Here is a 20,637-nt window from a genome sequence, read left to right as displayed (position 1 = left end):
CGCCCCCTTCCCCTTGGGGCTCGGGCGGGTGCTGGGAAAGGGGGCGCGAGACCTTTAGCGACCTGCGGGCGGAGTTCGCGCAGCGACTGGGAGCCGGCTGCCGGGCGTCCTCCCTGGGCGCCGGAATCCCCGTCGGTGACCGGGATGGGGTGCTCTTATTTATTTTTCTGTGATTTTCAAAAACTGCCCCCATCTTAAGGGGAAGTCGAAAGTGAAGGGAGAGGGAGGTGCTTGATGAGAAACGATGCCTAGTGTGTAGAGTTACACATTTCTGGAGCACACTGCCGGCGATACTGGTATCTTTTCCCAAAAGTCACTTTGATTCAACTTCGATGGGCTTCTCGCAAATGGCAACATTTCGATGGTGAGGGGCGAGAGGAAATGAGCAACAGCAGTCCGGCTGATTTGATCTCCAGTGGGATCGATTCAGTGAGCCGCAAGAAGCGGGTCTGAGTTTTCATCCCAGGTTTGATGTTCTATTGAGTTACTTTCCAATATTTCTGCCCCCCAGGTACCTCGCTTCTTCATATTAGGGATGAAGCATTTATCGAGTATAGATTTGGTTGTTTCAGTTTCCTTAAGCAAATTGGGTTCATTCTCCCGGTTTTCTCTTAGTTGTAGAGGAAGAGCTGTATATGCAAATGTATGACAGTGAAGGGTGTATCACCTCTAGCGAGAAATCAGTATGCATGGAATTTTATTCGTATATATGAAGTCTAAACTTCAGTAATGCTCTTCAACAGTTCTCTAAAGAGTTAGCACCTTTGACTTTTAGCACAAAGGCAAAAAAAATTACCTTGAGTGAATATTTTGAGGTATAACTTACCCTCCCCCACCGCGAGAAATCTCTCCTGGTTTTGAAAAAATATTGGCCTAAATGCTGGCTGTGCATGGGTTTGGGATCCTGTTCATTTTCTTGGTTTAGAGGCAGAGAAGACACTCTAACCAAAAGATGAATTACTTTAAATCTTAAGTACTACATATTGTAAGTTGAGTTGTCAGTTGACTGTCTATCCCAAGTGGCATTCTGGAGGGGATCATTGTTGTTTAAAAGGTAATAGTCAAAAAAAAAAGTAATAGTCAAGTGGTGAAAGGGTGTTCTTTTTAAGTTACTTGTTACTTGGCTGTATCATCATAATACTGATTTGGAAACAGTATCTAGTGACTTAAAATAATCCTTAATGTTGTTGATGGGAAAGTATCACTGCTCCCTGTAACTTAAATTTTCACGAGGCAGGCTATCCATCATTCGTAGATGGAGTCCTGGCGAAACACTTATAAGTTCATTTTGTATTTTGTTGGGCAGTGCCAGGGATTTTCTGAAGTAATAAGACCAAGAGAGATTGGAAAAAACTTTAAAGTTTGAGGTATACCTGAAAATAAACATTTCTGAACATTCTTGACTCAAGTGGTGGGAAACAGCAAAATTTGAGCCTTTCTGAACTTGAAAAAAATCTGCTTTGTCAGCCGCATAACTGGCAATTGCATTGACACAGACCTTTTGTGTTGAACATTTAAGCACTCTTTTAATTGACTTTTCTCCATCTCATATATAGTGAGAGAACATCTTTTAATAAATCTTACAAGTGGTTTTCTTTTATACAGTTTATTATATATTCACATGTTCATGAATGTTAAAGTAGAAGAGACTCAGGCTCTATGCCATACTAACATTTCTTCCTTTCCTAGGGAAATCTCTGTGAGCAGAAAGAAGTAGCAGATTTTAAACTATAAGAAAACTGATTTGGACTTTGAACATGTATGACTTTAGGTTTGGTGATTTACTCAAGTCATTAGATTTGTTCTTTGAGAGTATGAGAGTCTAGTTAAGGAAGTTTCTTTGAGTATTTATTTAATATTATCCTCTGAAACTATAAAAGATGATGAGAGCTAGCTCTATGGTCTTTACCCTGGTCCTGTAAAACGGGCATTTCGTAATATGCTTTTAGAGCTAGGATTATTTTGGCTGTCTGTGGACCTCAAGGAGTCATGAGTGGGCTTCAAGAGATTCCTGCACCCCCTATAGTTGTGACCTAATCTTTTTTGTGTATGTGTATTTTTCTGGGGAGGGGTCTATAGTTTTATAGGAGAGGTCCTGGGCCCTCCTAATGAGAGATATATGTTTTTATTAAATAAAATGGGAGTTAGAAGAATTCTTAAGAGAAAAAAAATAAGAAAAAGTAGATCTTTGTGCTCAGCACTTGCCTTTTAAAGTTGTCTTAACCTAGTCATGTGGTCTTAAGGGTGCAAAAGCACTGCTATTTTGTTCCCACAGCAAACTGTTGTCTGTCAAGTTGATAAGCCATGCATACACATAAAGGGCTTGACATGCTAGCCCTAGGTGCATTGTGGCTGTTTCTCAATTATACTTAAAAATTCAGACCAAATACATTGATGGTCGATAAGCAGAGGCTTGAGCTTGACAACCAGTTCTTGGAGTGAATGGTTCATTCAGTTCCACTCTCTACTGCTTTCCAGCAAAGATTCTGGAAGAAGTGAATTGTATTTTCCTTTCTTTAAACACTGAAGGAAGAGAGGATATTATGAGTGAAGAGAGAGATGAATGAAATGCTCATGGCCATAAAAATAAACTTGCTTCCGCTATTCCTGTGGTCTTTCCCTTTCCCTCTCATTTATTCCTGGTGAGCATTCTTGCCCTTTGCTTTCAAGTTGGAGAGTGGTTAGGAACACAGGCTTTAGACTCGAACCTGGACTTGATTCCCATTTCCTGAGCCAGCCAGCCAGCCTCTCAGAGTCTAGAAAAGATGACCATTAAATGAGATAAGAAAAGCAAAAGGCTTTGCTCAGTCATAGGCCCCTAGTAAGTGCTCAAAGGTGGTAGCCCTTCTGAGGATGGTTTTATTCTCATCTGTAGAAGGACATAGCTCATATGTTCTTTCAAAGAGAAAACCTTTAATCATACTCATTCCCACATAAACCTTCTGGGACCATCCTGCTTTCAATTCAGAAAAGCCTTTCACATCTTTCTGGTTATCATGGGTAGGTACCCCAGCATCTATAGGTCCTATTAGACCTGTCTACTCTTCTTAACAATGGGGTTGCATTCTCTGTTAGGCTGGCAGGCTATGTCTAAATCCTGGGTATGTCAGAGCCAAACTAATAAGCATGCACCAAGGTTGAGAGCTGTGAACCATTCAAAAATGACTTGATTTTATGGTCTAGAAAGAGATCAGCAAACTTTCTGTAAAGGATGAGGTAGTAAATGTTTTCAACTTTGCTGGCCACCCAGGTCCCCGTCACACCTTCCAACTCTGTCAGTGCATGGAGAAAGCAGCCATAGACAAAAGTTGAGTTGGCATGGCTGCATTCCAGTAAAACTTTGTGGACACTGATGCTTGAATTTCATATAATTTTTATATGCCACGAAATATTAAAAAAATTTTTTTTCAACCATTTAAAAATGTTGTGTACAGGCAGCAGCTCACGGTGTGTACAGGCTGAGGCTGGATTTGACCCATGCATGGGCCATAGTTTGCTGACCCCCTTGCTGAGAAGACCCGGAAGTCCTATAGGTTTATGAAGTCACCAAGCAGCACTCCCTGCAGCGATTTGCCATCTCAAGTATTCAGTGCTTTTGGTATGCAGACTTTATCTAATGCCCCCATCCTCCACATTAGCATGAGACTCCAGTGCAGTTAGTTGTTATTAGTTTTGGTGTGTGGCCTTACCTTCTTAGCACACGCATTGTACTCACCAGCAAATTATTTATTGCTAAAAATGTTCTCATTTCGCCCAGTTTTCTATAGAGCTTGATGAGTGAGCCCTGTCCTGTGTCATGGTTTTGAAGGGAATCAGTGCCTTTGGAGCTGTCTTACGCCTCAAGTTCCTGTTACCCTCCCTGTGCCCTGGAAGGGAAGTAATTGATACTAGGCCTCAAGCTGCTAAGGAGCTGCTCTTACCTGTATGCAGCCTCCTCCACCCCCCTCTGCATGATGTTTGCTCAAATAAAGCACACAAAGATTCCTCTTGTGTTCTAACCCCTGGAGATTAGCTCCAGGATTGGTGTGTACAGAGCATGTAGATGTATATGTCTGTGTGTTATTTCATCCGGCCGTCACTGAAGCTCTGAGAGTCGCTTCTTCTAGTTTTCACCTTTTCTCTCTCTTGACCCTTTTCTCTTGGCCATTGTATAGGATGCAGATTTGGTGACCTACTGGTTGCTATAATTATTTTTTACTTCTCTTCCTGCCTTTTAGAATTATCTACTAATTGCTTGTTTTGCAGCAAATATGTTCTTTTTGGAGTTTAACTTTTCAAAACCACATTATGCTGGAAGTAAAACCCACTAATTGAGTATTTTAGAATTTTCCTCCTCCAAATGTAAACCTAATGCAATATCAGAGGCCTGAATTGATATTTTAGGTACTTAGTGATAAATTGCAGTTTTAAAGTTCTTGGCCATTTAATCTAAATGTTAGAAATGTAAAGTATGTTATTACGCTTAACATTTAAGGGTTTCCTTCTTTTGAAAAAGGTAAATTTGGTACATATTTTCTGGATGACACTTGGGGCAATATGAATCCAACAAAGTCATGAAATAAAATGGGAAGCCAACGTCTAGGAATTTATCTTAAAGAACCAGTCAGTCAAGGGTGCATAGATGTGTGTGCCAGACTCCTCACTGCCCTGGTTTTTGTAATAGCAAAACACAGAAAGTAATCTGAATGCCTATTAATAAAGGGTTGATTAAGTCAATTAGAGCTTATCCATACAGTGAAATAAAATACTGTGCAATCTTTAAACAGGATGATGCGAGTTGATATTTATTGACATGGGAATGATGTTCAGGAAAACAGAGGATAGCCTGAGAATATGTTTAATGTGTGATTTTTAAGGTGGATGAAAGCCCTGTGTATAGAAACCTAAAAGAAAGTATCTGGAAGGATGTACACCAAATACTAATAAGAGCTTGTTACCTCTAGGTAATAATATTGTGGATGATCTTTTCTCTTTATGCTTTTTTGTTTGTTTGTTTTAGGTAGCACGTGCTGCTTTTATAATGAGGAAAAAATGATAAAGTTATTAAAGAATACACATACTAATGGAAAACATCTCCTATATGTGGCTAAATGAGGCCTCATTCCCTCATGGTCTGTGTTGTATTGAATGAGAAGTGAAATATGCTTTCTCATATGCCTTTAAAGATGTTTTATATATTACTAATAAGCAAGAATATTTTCCAGACTCTTCTAACAGGAAAGAAAAAAATTCCATACAGGACTAAATAAATGTCAGTTTTTAGAAGAAACTCACTGAAAACACTCACAGACGCATAGGTATTGATAAAGAGAGTATGTTGTGCCTCATTTCTTGTTGTGAAGGATTCTTTTCCCCCTGTTGAAATTCTTATAAAACTGTAAGGAATTCATATGCATGGAGGGAGTATAGGCTAGTGGTTAAAAGCATGAGCTCCAACACTTTCTGTGTTGCTCTTGTCCAGTTAGAACTCAGTCTCCTCATCTGTAACATGTGGGTAATACCATGCTAAGCTGTTGTGAAGATTAAGTGATAAGTGCTTAGCAGAGTGTGCCAGATACTTAGCAGTACCTAAGGAGGAAGAAGTGGTGGAAGGGGTGAGGGCATAATAATAACAGTAATGATAGTGATAATAGTGCTGATAATGATAATATTAGCTACTAATATTTCCCCCCTTCTAGATATAGGTTTGCATGAGGGCAGAGCCTTGTTTGCTGCATTCATCGGCCTAAACCCTCTAACCAGACCAGTTACCTTGACCAAGACAGGTGTGTGGTCTAGTTTCACCCAGTCATGCTCCCTTTACCCTGGTATCACTATCAAAAAAAAGAAGAAGAAGGAAAAAAAAAAGCAGTGCTCAGGGGCTCACAGGCATAGAGCTGGTGCTCCGTAAATAGTTGTTGAATGGATGGTAATCTAAAGCAAGCATTTTCTCTAGATAGTATGGGGTGAACTTTTAAAAGAGGGTTTTGCTCATTTTTCAAGTTTATATGGAAGGCGGTTCCAGGCAGAGAAACTGTTAAAGGGAGAATCTGTTTTGAGTTCTCTAGTTTTTAAACTAAATTTTTAGACATAGCAATTTTGCTTCATTTTTCTTCTCTTAGCCAGTTACCTTCAATTCCAGCTCAATCCTGTTTGTACCTGCATCCTTGTGGTATAACTATGATAATTGGAGAAAATTTTCACTTTATTTTCACCTAAGTTAGCTGGGCTTTGGAGTATGTTCTACCTCCTGCCTAAACCTCTGTATTCTGACTGAGGTACATTTCATTGTTTCTGTGGAATTAGAAGCATTGACCTGGCTGTAAAGAGTGAGAAGTGTAACCACATCTGCCTGTGACAGTTATTTGGAAACACTGGAGTGTTGAGTTCCTTCCTAGGAAACTTTAGGAAATGCATGGAATAAAAGAATGTAGACATATTATGATAATTCATGAAGCACATCTATCAGTTATCTATTGCTGAGTAATAATAACCTGCTCCGAAGTTTTGTGGCTTAAAACAGTGATCATTTTTTTGCTTACAGTTAGGGCAGGGCAGTTCTTCCACAGGTCTTGCCTGGCCTGAGATCAAATCCTAAAAGTTAAGGAAAGTTAATCTCTGTACCAGTGCTTCTTAAACCCCTTGCTAAAGACACTTGCATGGGGCAGGGAGAGAGAGTGAGAAGTGGGAGGAAGCAGATCTTTAACAATCTCAAAAGAACAATCCATTATCTTAAAATTCGACATGAATTTTGTATTCTACTCCATGATGCATGCCTTTGTTTTACCATAAAATTAAGTCTAAATTACTTGCCAATCAAATTAAATTTTATCTCCCAAATCTCTGAGCAAATTGCATCTTCTAGACTCAAAATAATGACTAATCAGCTAAAGGTCTTCGGTTGTAAGCAACAGAAACTAAATCTGGCCACTTTAAGTGAAAAGGAAGTTGCTGGAAGGATGTGGTGTAGCTCTCAGCATTGACAATAGAGCTGAAGAACCAGACCTCAGAATGGATCAGATCCAGAGCAGCTTCAGGGATCCACGTAGCGGGACTCGGTGGAGAGTGTCCTCGGCGTGCCAGACTTCATAACTTCTCCAATTGTTTTTAACCCCTCTCTCTATTGAGTGTGTCTCTCTCAGGCTCAGACTGCGTGCTGGCAGGTGCCTTGGTTCCTGCCTCACCAAGAAAGTACCTGTTGGGGCAATTATCATTGGATAATTGTTATCCAATAACAATTATGTGGACGCAGGGCTGGTAAAACCACGGACGTCCACGGTCTAAACATTTGTGGGCCTCTGTGTGTGCGTTACTTTGTGCATTATCTATCACATTTAATACTTGCAACACTTCGCTCCCTCCCAATCCTACATGCCTCTTAAACCCCAGTTTGAGACACAATCTTGTGGTTCCACACCACTTATTTCCATTTCAGCTAATCTTACCACTGAAAGTGCAGTAACATATTTATCCATTTCTTATGTGGTAATCTTTTATAAAACAGTATGCATTTCCCTGATATTTTAGAAGAAAAGCACATGGACTGTAATATAACCATTTTTTGGTAACAGAGTCCCTGTGAAGAACATTTTTACCCAGTGCATAGTGTGATCCCTTCAGGACACAGTGAGATAAATACTGTTATTGGCCTCTGCACTAAATGTCCCAAACTGTTCTGCGTTTGTTTCTCTCTCTTCTTGAAATGTCTAGCTGCTTTCATTGTATTCTTGCTAATACCTTAAAATAAACATTTTAGACCTTCCAGCTTATAAGCTGAAGGGACAACCTATGTTTATATAGCCTTTAGAGTATAAGTTAAACCATGCTTCAATCAGCAAAATGTGCAAATACAATGTGATTTTATTCAGAGCATTTTCACATATTTTCCTGTTTTATACTCTCATCTTTTGAAGTCAGAGAAGAGCATATTTTCCCCTGTTTTTTAGCTGAGAATATGGTTTAGAAAAGGTAAGCAGTTACCCTTGCAGCATATGACTGTTGGCAGGAGAACCCCTGGGTACTTTGATTACCCATGCCTTTGCTGAGGGCAGTTCTAGAATGGTGGTTTACCAATTGCAGAAGCCCCTTATCCGGTTACTCAAGGTCCCAGGCTGAATTAGAGATGGGTGAACCTACGATTAACCTCTTACTGTGGGCACACTGGTGTGTAATGGAGGTATCTAATGGTTTCCTTGGTCATTTGCAGCCGCTTTTGTTTACTCTTGCTTTGGAGTCCCAGGATCTTTTTATTTCCCCACAGATAACCAGTCGAGAAGCCGCTGATTTACCCCACCTCTTCTTCCCATGATTAGCTGGTTTTGAAGTACCTCTTGGAGCCCTTTAGTCTGGCCTTTTTTACTTCCCCAGGATGTAATCACCACCTTTGGTGTAGTCACTTGTCCTTCCAACCCCTGGACTCTTCTTTTAAATGGTCTGCCCTGTTTTCTGCTCTTCAGGTCCGTCACTACAAGAGATTTTGAGAGGAGCACTTGACGCTTTTGTTTAATTAAGTTTCCAGACAGTGTTCTGTTAACAACAGGATTGTATGTTAGGCCTTTTCCGCCTCGGTTTTAAAGTTTCATTGTCGTCTGAACCATCAACATGATCATAATGGCAATATGGTGGTTCTTGTTTGGCCATAGAGACGTCCCAAGACTTTTCTGTAGCTTTAGAACCTCGTTTTAGCATTTAACACTAGTTTTTAAATTATCTCTCTTTTTCTAATTTGTTTCAGGCACTGATTTCTACAGCTTTTAAACATGTTCTGTTAACAACACTAGTCAAAAATCTAATTTTCTCATGGTCTCTTGCATTTCTAATTTGTATTATGGTCTCATTTTTGCAGACATTTTTAACCTTTAGGATCCTTGAACTTAATCGTGAAGAGTGCTAACAAAGTTCTGCATTGAAAAATGCATATTTTTCATTGCTTTGTATTTTATTCACTTTTTTATCCTTAAAATTTAAAATACTGAACACAAAAGGAGATTAAATATCTCCTCTTAGCTGCTCTTAAGAGGAGATATTTAAGACTCTAGTCTCTGCTCCCTGCACTCCTCACCCTGCTGATTATTATTGTTCTGGTAGTTATAACTATAAATCGAAGTTGGAAAAGAGACCATTTGCCATTACATTAGGACAGTTTAAATGGAGTCACTTGTTCAAATTTACTAGCTTCCTGAAGCTAGTAAAGATGTTTATGGTTTCTAAGATTCCTTGTTAATTTATTTCAACACAAGACAGTGAATAATACATGTTTAGCTATTATAGTGATGAGAAAGGTAGCTCCTAGAAAGCTAGTACATATTCCAGCTTTCTGTTTAGAACTGTAAATGGCACTGAATTGAAAAATCAGTTGTCATAGTAAACAGCAGTGATGATGTCATAGTAGGCAGGTTTCTGAGTGTGTCTGTTGCTTTAGCTGACTGCCAGCAACGATTAGCTTTCTTTTCCAGAGAGCTGGTGTCAAGTGTTAATCAGCTATAGACTGGAAAGTTTTTACTGGCTAACATTTGTGGTGCAAGAAACACCAGTCTGTTTTTTATCTGTAGTCTCTTAGCCATATCATTGCTTATGATATCATGCATGTGATATTGCGTGGTATTCTTACAAAAAGAAACAGTTCCATTTTTCGTCTGTATTAGGAGTGCTTCAGAGTATGAAAATAGTGAATTTTGACCTTGAAGGGTCTAAATTATCTCAGGTAAGGTTGTGATGTGTCCCAGAAAAAAATTTACACATTAAATCCAGTTTATCATTCTTGTTTTTTACATTTAGAATAGTTTCTTAATTTGAAAACATAGTTCATAAAAAGTAGTATTGAAAATGTTAAAATACACAAAAGCTAAGAAAGGTAACTTGGATTTTGAGTTTCAAGAATTACATAAACTTGGTTCTTACAGAAAGCTGAAATTCCAGAATGCTTATAAGGTTTTTGTTTAATAATTTTTCCCTGATTTGCATAAGTCAGAGGTGTTTGTAGAAAATTTGGAAAATTTCACAAATACACAGAAGGAAATAAAAGTTACTCATACTGCTACTACCTAGAGATGCCACTATTAACATTTCATGTGTGTCCACCTAGCTGCTTATAGAGTTTGCCAATAAAATATCCTTTGAAATGAACACTTAAGGGTAACAAGTGTTAGAAATGGATATACTACAGTGAGAACCAAGTTTTGTTAATTCCACTGCTTCTCAGTGTTTCCTTCAGGCTGAAGAGAGAGGCCTCCCCCCTGGGGTGGGACATGAGGGCTATCTTGCTTTTTGGCCAGCTTTCGCTGAAGTGTAGCAGAGCATCTTTTCTGCAGACTGTAGTGTATCTGCCTGTCTTTATCTTAGCAACTCTTGCTGTCAGCTCTGAATGCCTGCTGGTTGCAGACGGAGACATTTGGAGTCTTTGTTGGAGTGGCTTGTTGACATAAGCCCCATGGATTCTTATCAACCTCCTAGAAGGATTCTTTCAATCAGCTCTTGATTGATCAAAAGAATGCCCCAATATTCAGAAATATAGTAACCTCCAGGGTAGTCGTGCCAAGTGAAAGCAAGGTGGAGTGTTTAGAGACTCCCAGGTGATTTCGATTAACATCTAACCTCAAATCCAGTCGCCTTGGTAAAAAAATCCGAAGGAGCTCAGAGCAGATTATGGTATAAGCATATGCCAGTCCTTGCCATTGGAAAAGTGCTAATCTGGTCAGCTCTGTTAAAAGAGACAAGCGAGGCTGAGCAAAGCAGAATTTCTCATCCTGTTCATCTTTTGCCTAGTGCAGACGTACCCTGTGAAAGAGAGAAAGAAGGAAAGGTCACAGGCAGGTGGCTAGTAATACAAGATGGTTGGCTTTTCTTTCTGTGTGCCTTGGCTAGTGGTAAGCAGATCCTCAGGTCTCAGAAAATAGCAAAGTGAAGTGACACACAGGACAACTTCCCCAGGCAGTGATACAACTTCTGGGTATTCAGTGTGAAAATACAGTGCTGACTTTGATTCCAAAGCCCTCAGGGAGAGGAAACCCAGGGAGAAATAGGAGGAGGTGGCATCTCTTTGTAAACATTTTATTTTTCACATGTAGCAGACTCCTGCCTAGAGAATCGTTACGTGTCAGCCCCTCCACTCTGCCAGCTGTTTTTCAAGAGCGCCCTCTCATGTTCTCTTGAACTGACCAGTTTAAAAGGTGTCACTTCTGCCTGAGAAACCTAAGAGCTTACATGCAGTGCTTGGTGTGAAGGAATTGCTCTGGAAAATGAATAACCTTTGTGATAACTGCTCACATGCAAAGGAGGGAGACTACTGGTTTTACAAGTCTATGGTTTGAATTCTTAGTTCTGGCTGGAAACAGAGTCCAACTCTGATGGTTCAGGACTTTAATGAAGGGGTAATTTTCAGAGAGTGGGCAGAGTTAAGGGTGACATGGGGTTCCTGTCACCCAGAAACTAACAGCAATGAGAAGCTGTTATCACTGCTAGGTGCAAAGGAGCAAAGAGAAGAAATAGCATTCATTCCTCGAGTCCAAAGAGAGAGCTAGAGCCAAAGAGGAGGGGCTGTCTGACAGGCGTAATAGCCCTGGAGGGATTCAGCCACTGCCAGAAAATGCAGCCCAGACCAGGGAGAGAATAAAGAAGCAACACTCCCCTCCCCCACTTTCTTTCCTTCCTCTTTGATCTCCTTCCAGTGCCTTCTATTGGCCAAACCCACCTGGAAGCCTGACTGCATGAACCTAGTGATGCTACCCATAGAGGTCAGCCTCTGGGGCACAGAGCAGGGCCAGAATGGCAGAAAATTGGTCTGGGGATGGAAAAAGGATCAAACAGAAAATTACTAGCACAACCTAGTAGCATATTCATAATCCCAGTTTCATCATTTTATCTCATCATCCTCATCTCCTGAAATCCCAAAATAAACCCTCAAGTATATGAGCTATTGGTTATGACTCAGTTATATATTTTAATATAAGTAGCCTAAACAGTTACCCTACCCTTATCAGAGTTATTAAATATTCAAAGAGATAATGTGAACAATTCTCAGAAGAATTGGAAAATCACTGAAAGACCTTCTGTTGGGGCATTTTGTTGTTGGTTAAAATTAAACTAAGATTAGAAAAAAATGCATGCGAACTGTACAAGTGATTTATCCTAAAATATAAAAATAGTAATTTCAATCACACATTGGTGAGATGGGTTTTTGTTGTTAAAATTAAGCTGCAAAAAGAAAGCAGAGCTTTTTTTTTTTTTTATCCTTGCCAATTATCCCTTCAGATCTATTTCACTAAGGTAGGGTGGAGATTCTTACTCAGACAATCTAGAAATAGAAGAAGAGATTTTTAGCTGTTAAAAGAGGATATGTTTCAATCCATAACTGTTGTTTGGCTTTGAGAGATAGAAAAATAAATAAGATATTTACTCTGCTTTCCAGAAACGTATGACCAAACAGTGAAAAGAGGTTCACACCCATCTAATAATAATCAGCAATAGGAACTTTAATAGAAGCATCGGCTGTGGACTTAGAAAGAGGGAGACGTGGGCTTCCCTGGTGGCGCAGTGGTTCAGAGCCCGCCTGCCGTTGCAGGGAACACGGGTTCGTGCCCCGGTCCGGGAAGATCCCACATGCCGCGGAGCGGCTGGGCCCGTGAGCCATGGCCGCTGAGCCTGCGCGTCCGGAGCCTGTGCTCCGCAACGGAGAGGCCACAACAGTGAGAGGCCCACGTACCACAAAAAAAAAAAAAAAAAAAAAAAAAAGAGGGAGACGTGGTTTGTCTTTCCCAAAGATTCTTTCATATGGCTCATAAATATTTATCGAAAGTATACTTGCTGTGTCCTAGAAGTACAGATGATAAAAAGATACCAAATGGCCCTGACCTCAGGGAGCTGGGGTCAAAATAAGCATTTTACTACTGTTTCATCAAGGGCAGCCAATCATTTGGTGCCTTACCGTTGCCTCAGTGATGGATGACATCCAGAATCCTTACCATGTTCTACCGTGGTCCTCTGATCTGGCCCCACCTACCTCTCCAGCCTCCTCAGGTGCTCTGGCCTCTTAGTTCCTCGAATATGACATGCTTTCTCAGAGTCTCTTCTCTTGAGTTTCCCTTGCCTGGAGAGTCTGCTGCCACCCTCAGCTCTGAACACCTCTTCTGTCTCCTGGGCCCTCCTGATCCCAGTTTAAGTGCCACCTCTTCATAGAAGCCTTCCCTGACCTTCCAGACAAATTCCACGGATCTTGTTACTTTCTGTCAAACCCATATGTATTCAGGTACCCTGCTTTTACTCCTTCAAGCACCTTTCCACTTATTTGTGTAAAGTTTCGATGGCTGTCTTCCTTAGCAGAATGTACGCACCATGAGAGCAAGGTACCTGTCTGTCTGTTTCACAGTTATGTCCTTAAGTGCCAAGCATGGTGCTCAATAAAGAGTTGTAGAAGGAAGGAAAAAACTGGTTTCAAGCCCTGGCCCCTACCACTCACCAGCTCTGTGACCTTTGTTATTTCACCACTTGGAGACTCAATTTCTTATCTGTAGAATGGGGATAATGGTGATAATGGCACTTAGTATGTGCTAGGCACTCTGCTTTATTGGTCTTATCTCCTCCATTAATTCTCATCGGGAGAGGTGAACTGATTTGCTTGAGGTCACATAGTTTGTTAAGTAGAAAACAGGATTTAAATCCTGATCTAATTCCAAAAACTGATTGCTCTTTTCCAGGCCTGTGATTGTCCTGGGGGTAAATCCAGGAGGGAAGAAGGTCCTTGATACAAGGTAGTATGGATGCCCAGATTGGGAATGTTAACATGAATGAGGAAGCCAGCTGGAGATCTCTTAAACCAGTTTTAGGGAATCAGTGTGTGTGATTAACTCCCTTTAGATGGAGAGGTAATGACTTGAGCCCTGAAGAAGCTAGCTGCATCTAGAAGTGGCCTGTAGTATGAGTGCCCTGAGGCAATCACTGGGGCCAAAGAGTGAAGCGCCTTGCAAACTGAGCCAGGGAGTTGCTACTTTCTGTAAAATGCTGTAGGGAGACCTCAATGGGTTTTATTTATTGAAAATATTTTGGAAGTAGGGAGTCTCAGTTTGGAGTCCCTTTGGGGGCAGAAGTGTCCAAAGCTCTCTCAGTTTGCATCTTTGTAGCAAAGGATACATTTTAGCTGATTCTTTCATTCCACTGTAGCACCTAGTGCAACAGTGTTTGAAAAGGAAGCACCAGTGTGAGGTAAGGGACAGATGTTTATGTTCAGTTGTTTGATATAATTCTGTTATTGTTGGTTATGGTTTTTCTGTAAGAGTATGCCTAGCCCAGAGGGGTGGCACCTGTGCACAAGTTACTTCACCTCTCTAGCCTCAGTTTCTCATTTGGAAATTAGGGACAATTAAAATACCTATTTCATAGGCCTGGCGTGCTGCATCCACACAGTGTCTGGCACAAAATAAGCTTTCAGGCATTGTTAGCTGTTCTCGTTAATATTTCCTGTCCATTCTGGTCCGTGCCTCTTGAATGAATGGGCATCGTTTACTTATCAAAGACAGGTTGACTGGGGCATAGGAATTGACTTTTTTTTTTAAAAGATCATGATTTTAGGGTTTACAAAGATAGTAAAACTGGCAATGAAAAAAAGGCAATGGCACACCCTATTTGGACAGTCCTAGTGTTTCCTAGATGTGATTATGATGAAACGTAAAGCGTGAACACAGGCTAATTCTTACAGAATCCATAGTGTGGGCCGGGGCTTTGCTTTCCATGCATTCTCCCTGAGAAGTAGGTTTGATTATATCTATTTTACAGATAGGAGGTTATTATCTTTTCTAAGATGTTATAAGACAACTCTGGAAGTACACACTAAACCATGTGCTTCTCCAAACCGTTTTGTGCCTTCAGCTTTGTCAAGGCCTGACTTATCTTCCAACAACTTCAACAACTCTGCTGGGAGGGAAAAATGGGAACAGAGCTAATTTCTTTTGAATCTATAGGATTAATTGGAAGCACTAGGCATAGTGTGCTGTCTAGTGCACAGAAGAGGCTCAAGAAATGTTTACTGAATATAAATCTTAATCAGATTGAGTGAGAAAAAGATGACAGAAAATCAGCATTAGGTGCTGGCTCCAGCCTATTTTCTATTTAAAAAAAAAAGGCGGGGGGTGAGGTCACTAACTATTTTATTAGCATAGTCTGTTTACACAGACTAATGGCTGGAGTCTGAGGTGAAGAATTTTCCTGTGTGTGTTGCATGTGATTAACTCCATTCTGTGCGGTTCAGTTATCTATGGAAATCTGTTTGTTTCCCATTAGGTAACCCCTGATGCCCAGGAAGCTCCTAGCTCTGTCCTTGTGTTGGGCTGATTAGTTTAGTCTCAGTTAAGATAAACTATGTGTAACCTTAAAATATTCAGACCATAAATAGGAAAGTGTAGCTGCTGTCATTGGTCATCATCAATGTATTTCATAGATAGATCTGATATTTCTGTTTTCCTTTAACTCAGGTAATTAAGAGCTGACATAAAAGAAGTACCATATAATGGTAATGGGGGGGAGGGAGAGAAAAGAGGAGACCTTCTTGCATTTAAAAAAAAAAAAAGTTCATTCTGTTTCTCCACTGCTGCCCCCCACCCCACCCCGCCCTGCCCCGGAACTTTCTTTGCAATAGGCATTTATTGTCATATCAAACCTGAAGGTTTGGCCAGTCACATGGTAGTTTGATTACTAAGCATCCTCTTCATGATTTAGCATGTTATACCACAAAGTGAAGATACTTAATGGGATAATTGTGTTGATTTACTATGCAAGTAGTTCATACAGAAATTTAATACAAGTGTCAAACATTAAAAGACTTTGATAAGCCCCAGTTCCCAGATCTTGGTTTCTAATACCATTTCCAATAAAAGGAACGACACATGACTTAATTCTATGGCTGGGGCAGGGAATAAGCAAGATCAGCCTGGAGGGTATTCTAATGCCAGAAAGCAAGAAAGTGATGAAACAAAACACACATACACAACACACAATGAATGATGAGGTATGTCAAAGGGACACAGGAGCCTGAAAGAGTGCCCAGTGGTCACAGCTGGGATGATTTAACTAAATAATGTAGTTTTAAATTATAACCCAAGATATAAAATAAATATAAATAAAATATATAAATGTACCTATAATAAATACTAATAAAATATATATAATATGTAATATATATATATATATATATAGCAAAATAATAATGTAAAGCACATACCCCTGAGTCCATACTGATACAAATAAATGATTGAATAAGTAAAGCAAATTAGAATAGATAAATTTTCTTTGTGGAAGAATTCCAAATGATTTTTGTCGATAATCCCCTGAAAGGAAGTGTAACATAACTGCCCACCCCTTAAATGTGGGCCTTGCACAGTGACTTCCTTCCCCAGAGTACACTATGGAAAGAGGAGGGAGAACCTTTACAGGGGAGAAACCTGACAGACACTACTTCAGCCAGTTGATCAGGTTAACAACAACAGTGACAAATGTACACTTGACATGACATAACAAGGGTGGTACTTGAGCTCTGTGGTCTTCCTCCCCCAATCCAAGAATCTCATTATAATCCTGAGAAAAACATTGGACAAACAATTCAACACTTTCTACAAAATACCTCACCAGTACTCCTCAAAACTGTTGTCAAGGTTATCAAAAAAGGAAAGTCTGAGAAACTGACATGTTCTAGAGGAGGAGAAGGGAGACATGACAACTAAATGTAATGTGATGTGGATGGGATCCTGGAGTGCAAAAAGGACATTAGGCAAGAACTAAGGAAATCTGAATAAACTATGGACTTCAGTTAATAGTAATGTGTCAGTATTGGTTCATTAGTTATGACAAATATGGCACACTAAGAGGTGAACCATAGGGGAAATGGGGTGGGGTGTATAGGGACTCTGTTTAATCTTTACAACTTCTCTGTAAACTTAAAAATCATTCTAAAATTAAAAGTTTATTTTTAAAAAAAGACTGTGGCAAAGATTAATCTATAGTTCAAGTTTAATTTTCATGCTGGGAGCCTGAAGTAAATAAAACAGCCCATGGTGTTCTAGGATGATTATGGTGTAAAGTGGGGCAATTTCCTTGCTGTTGTCTTGTAAAGCCATGACAGTTTGTTTGCAGAATCAGAGAATGCAGTATTTCTAAATGTTCTCTTGTGGAATTTCCTACTGGCATGACTTTCTTCCCCCTTTGCTTCTGCCCAGTAGCAGTCCCTTGAGTGGCATTTGCTGTCCTAGTTAATCAGAGGGTAGGAGAAATGAAAAACTCTCCTCTTCCCCCTCCTACGAAGTTTCAATGGGCACTGGAAATGTAGGTCAAATTGCATCACTGTAGAAAGGAGCGAACAGGAAGGTATTTATGAAGTGCTGCCAGCCTCTCTTTAGATTCCGAGTCATGATGAACCAGTGTTGAGCCAGCTTAGGTGTGAGATACAGGGAATCGGGGAGTCATGTTTTTGATGTAGTCCCAGAATGTTACATTTCAGTCAGTGATAAAAAGATCTCTGTCTAAAGCCCTAGTGAAAATAACTTACACTGGCTTTAATTACACTGGCTTCTGGAATTCTTTTTGTCTCATTTATTATTGGCACATTGCAGCAATTTATATTAATTTAGCCAGAGAGATGTTTGAATTGTAGAAATGATTGCCATGTGTACATAAGAAAATAAATCTCATATTTGATAATCACATAAGTCTAATGATGCATTTTGCAAATTGCATATAATCATATGCTCAATGGGATCTTGATACCACAAATAGGTTGTTATATTTAAAGTATACTATTTCATGGCTCTCTATTTTTTTAATGGCAGAATCTGACAGATTTTAAAATAAGTCTTTAAATACATGCTCTTATTTTTTACATATTGTATACTACCTGCCCTTTGTAAGACATCCAGATGTTGGCTGCCAAAGTGGTCCATGTTACATTGTCCTGAACAGTATGCATCCTGACAGCAAAACCAGTTCTAAAACCTACTCCATTTTCACTCTCTCCTTGCCTCTGTCAAGATAATTGGTAGTTCATTTGTATACAAAATGGAAAATCAGATGATAAAATATATTTGCATAGGCTTGGGTATTATTTATAATCTTATAGGATGAATAAATTATTCTGTGAAATATATTTATAATCCAACATTTAGCTGTTTCTTTAACTTTTAATTTTGAAATAATTCAAGATTCACAGGAAATTGTGACGATAGTACAGAGAGGTCCTGGTTGCTCTTCACCTAGTTTCTCCCATTGATTACATCTTACCTAACTATAGCCCAGTAGCAAAGCCAGGAAATTGACATTGGTATATAAGGTATGGGTATAGTTCTGTGTTAGTTTATCTCATCTGTCAATGCATGTAACCACTACAGTAATCAAGGTGCAGAACTATTCCATCACTGCAAAAATCTCCCCTGTGCTGCCTCTTCCGAGGTACAGTCATTCCTGTTACCCTCACAGTCTCTAACTCCTGGCAACCACTAATCTGTTCTCCAGCTCTATAATTTTGTCGTTTTGGGAATGTTACATAAATGTGATCTTTTGAGATTGGCTTTTTTCACTGAGTATTTTAAAAATAATTTTATTTTAAAAAGAATATTTATGTTAAACATTTTTAAGGAATAATTATTTTTAAAAGAGTTATCATCCAGAGTTTGATTCACTAATTTTCAAACCTGTATTTTTCTAGCTTGGGTGTTGTGTACTCTGTGTTGCTATATTTGAACAGCAGCAAAAGTTGTATGTGCCGACGTAATAGCTGATCATAGCATTAACCTTATTGCCTGCCGTTAAGGATGATACGGACAAGTTAGAGGGAAAATTACCCCGGGAGAAGCCAATTTCATCAACACAGTAAATATTACAATTGATTACTGAGCAGGAGTAAGAAGTCCAAATATATACTTTAATTGTACCAAATAAAGTAACTGACCCACATTCGTGTTCCATTTCATCCTGAAAGAACTCTTTAAAGAAGAGAGACTTTTGGAACAGGATATTTAAATGAACAACAATTGACATATTTACATTAATTAGCTAATGTAAAGATCGTGTCACAGAATTGCCATATGTGGTTATTGTGAAGTATCACCATAAGAAAGCCAGTATCTTCATCATGTTAATGAGATTCTTTGGAAATGGAGTCCTGTGTGTAAATGAAGGCTGCGAACAAACAGCCTCCAAAGGAACAAATCTTCCTCAGAATCCGGTGTGTTGTTTTTGAACAAAATATTAAAAATACGCTGCAAGCTGTAGGAGGGTGCCTTAGTGTTTGGCCACAAATAATGATACCATGGCTCTAGGGAATCCCATGTGGCCAGACCTACAGAATTGTAATTGAGCAAATAGAAGGTGGGTCCCAAGGCACCATTCTGAGTTCACTGGTGGTGAAGGTGAAGGAGTGAGCCCTGCTCCTCGGCTTGCCCAGAGTTCCTGTTCCTGCACAGATTTTTACAAATGGGATACTCTTTTTTTTTTTTTTTTTTTTTTTTTTCTTTTTGCGGTATGCGGGCCTCTCACTGTTGTGGCCTCTCCCGTTGCGGAGCACAGGCTCCAGACGCGCAGGCCCAGAGGCCATGGCTCACGGGCCCAGCCGCTCCGCGGCATATGGGATCCTCCCAGACCGGGGCACGAACCCGTATCCCCTGCGTCGGCAGGCGGACTCTCAACCACTGCGCCACCAGGGAGGCCCTACAAATGGGATACTCTTGTAACTGGTGTTTGATCTCCAGTTGACTCTAGCTCCTGACATTTTAGACAGTCTTCCTCCCAGACAGGAAACTATTCTTTGTAATGAAAATCAGCCTCTATTTACTGACAACATTTTTCTTTTTTTTTTTCTTCAAGTAGCATTTGACCCTACTTAAAGTAGCTATTGGTATGGAGGAGAAGGGAAACAATCATTTATCTATCATTGAATGTATGCCAGCCACTGTACTGTGTATGTACATTTACGCATGTAATTATAGTATTGAAAAATTGCATTAATGATACTCATTAAGTGATGGGCCTGAAATAAACAGCATACTAAGTAACTCTTCATAGCAAATAAGCCATTTTTCTTGGTCAGGTATACTTAAGAGGCCTGTGGCCCAAAACACTATCTATCTATATCTATATAGATATATACGCACACACACACATTATATAGAGATAATTTAAAGAATATATATCAATTAATTAACTTGTGTATTTATACAATGTGTGAAGTGATACAGAATTTAAAGATATAAGATCTACCCCTCCTTTTAGCAGCTTTCTATCCAGATGAGGAAAATAATTTATAGGTACAAGAAAAAGCAACTAACGACGGGAGTGAAAACTACTTAACCTATCAATGCAATGTGTATAATAAGGCAAGTCATAATTAATTACTAAGTAAATCTTTCAGATTGTAAATGCTATAAATATTCAGAGGAGGAAATGATTATTGATCTCTTACCCTTGATTTTTGTCACCTGTAGCATGCAGATAATACCTACCTCATAATGAGAAATGAATAATATAGGTATGTATTTCCTATTAGTACACTTTCAATCCATTATAGCTGTGCCATTGATAATGAAAAGTATGATGATAGAGTAACAACAATAATACTGTGTTAGTGTAGGTTGACTGCTGTCACTACCCAAAACCTCAGTAGCTTAACACAATACATGTTTACGTGTC

At 39.5% G+C, this 20,637-nt stretch overlaps 1 protein-coding gene across 3 annotated transcripts in view; it reads left to right on the top strand.

Annotated features, from left to right (window-relative positions):
• The window catches only part of ATXN7 (ataxin 7), a 131,277-nt gene that overhangs the window by 682 nt on the left and 109,958 nt on the right, over positions 1–20,637 (top strand). The window contains exon 1 of one of the 3 annotated variants that reach the window (XM_081246309.1): positions 74–466. The exons of 1 other annotated variant lie outside the window; for it this stretch is intronic. The gene's annotated coding sequence lies outside the window, so the exon portion shown is untranslated. Of the gene's footprint in view, positions 1–73; positions 467–3,466; positions 3,599–20,637 lie in introns of those variants that run through there. One more of the 3 variants, XM_081246310.1, reaches the window with a different exon arrangement.

Source organism: Mesoplodon bidens (genome assembly GCF_964165515.1).
Source record: "Mesoplodon bidens genome assembly, chromosome: 10".
Classification (NCBI taxonomy): domain Eukaryota; kingdom Metazoa; phylum Chordata; class Mammalia; order Artiodactyla; family Ziphiidae; genus Mesoplodon; species Mesoplodon bidens.
Note: the sequence above shows the minus strand (reverse complement) of the source record. Positions and strands in the feature narration are given on the sequence as shown.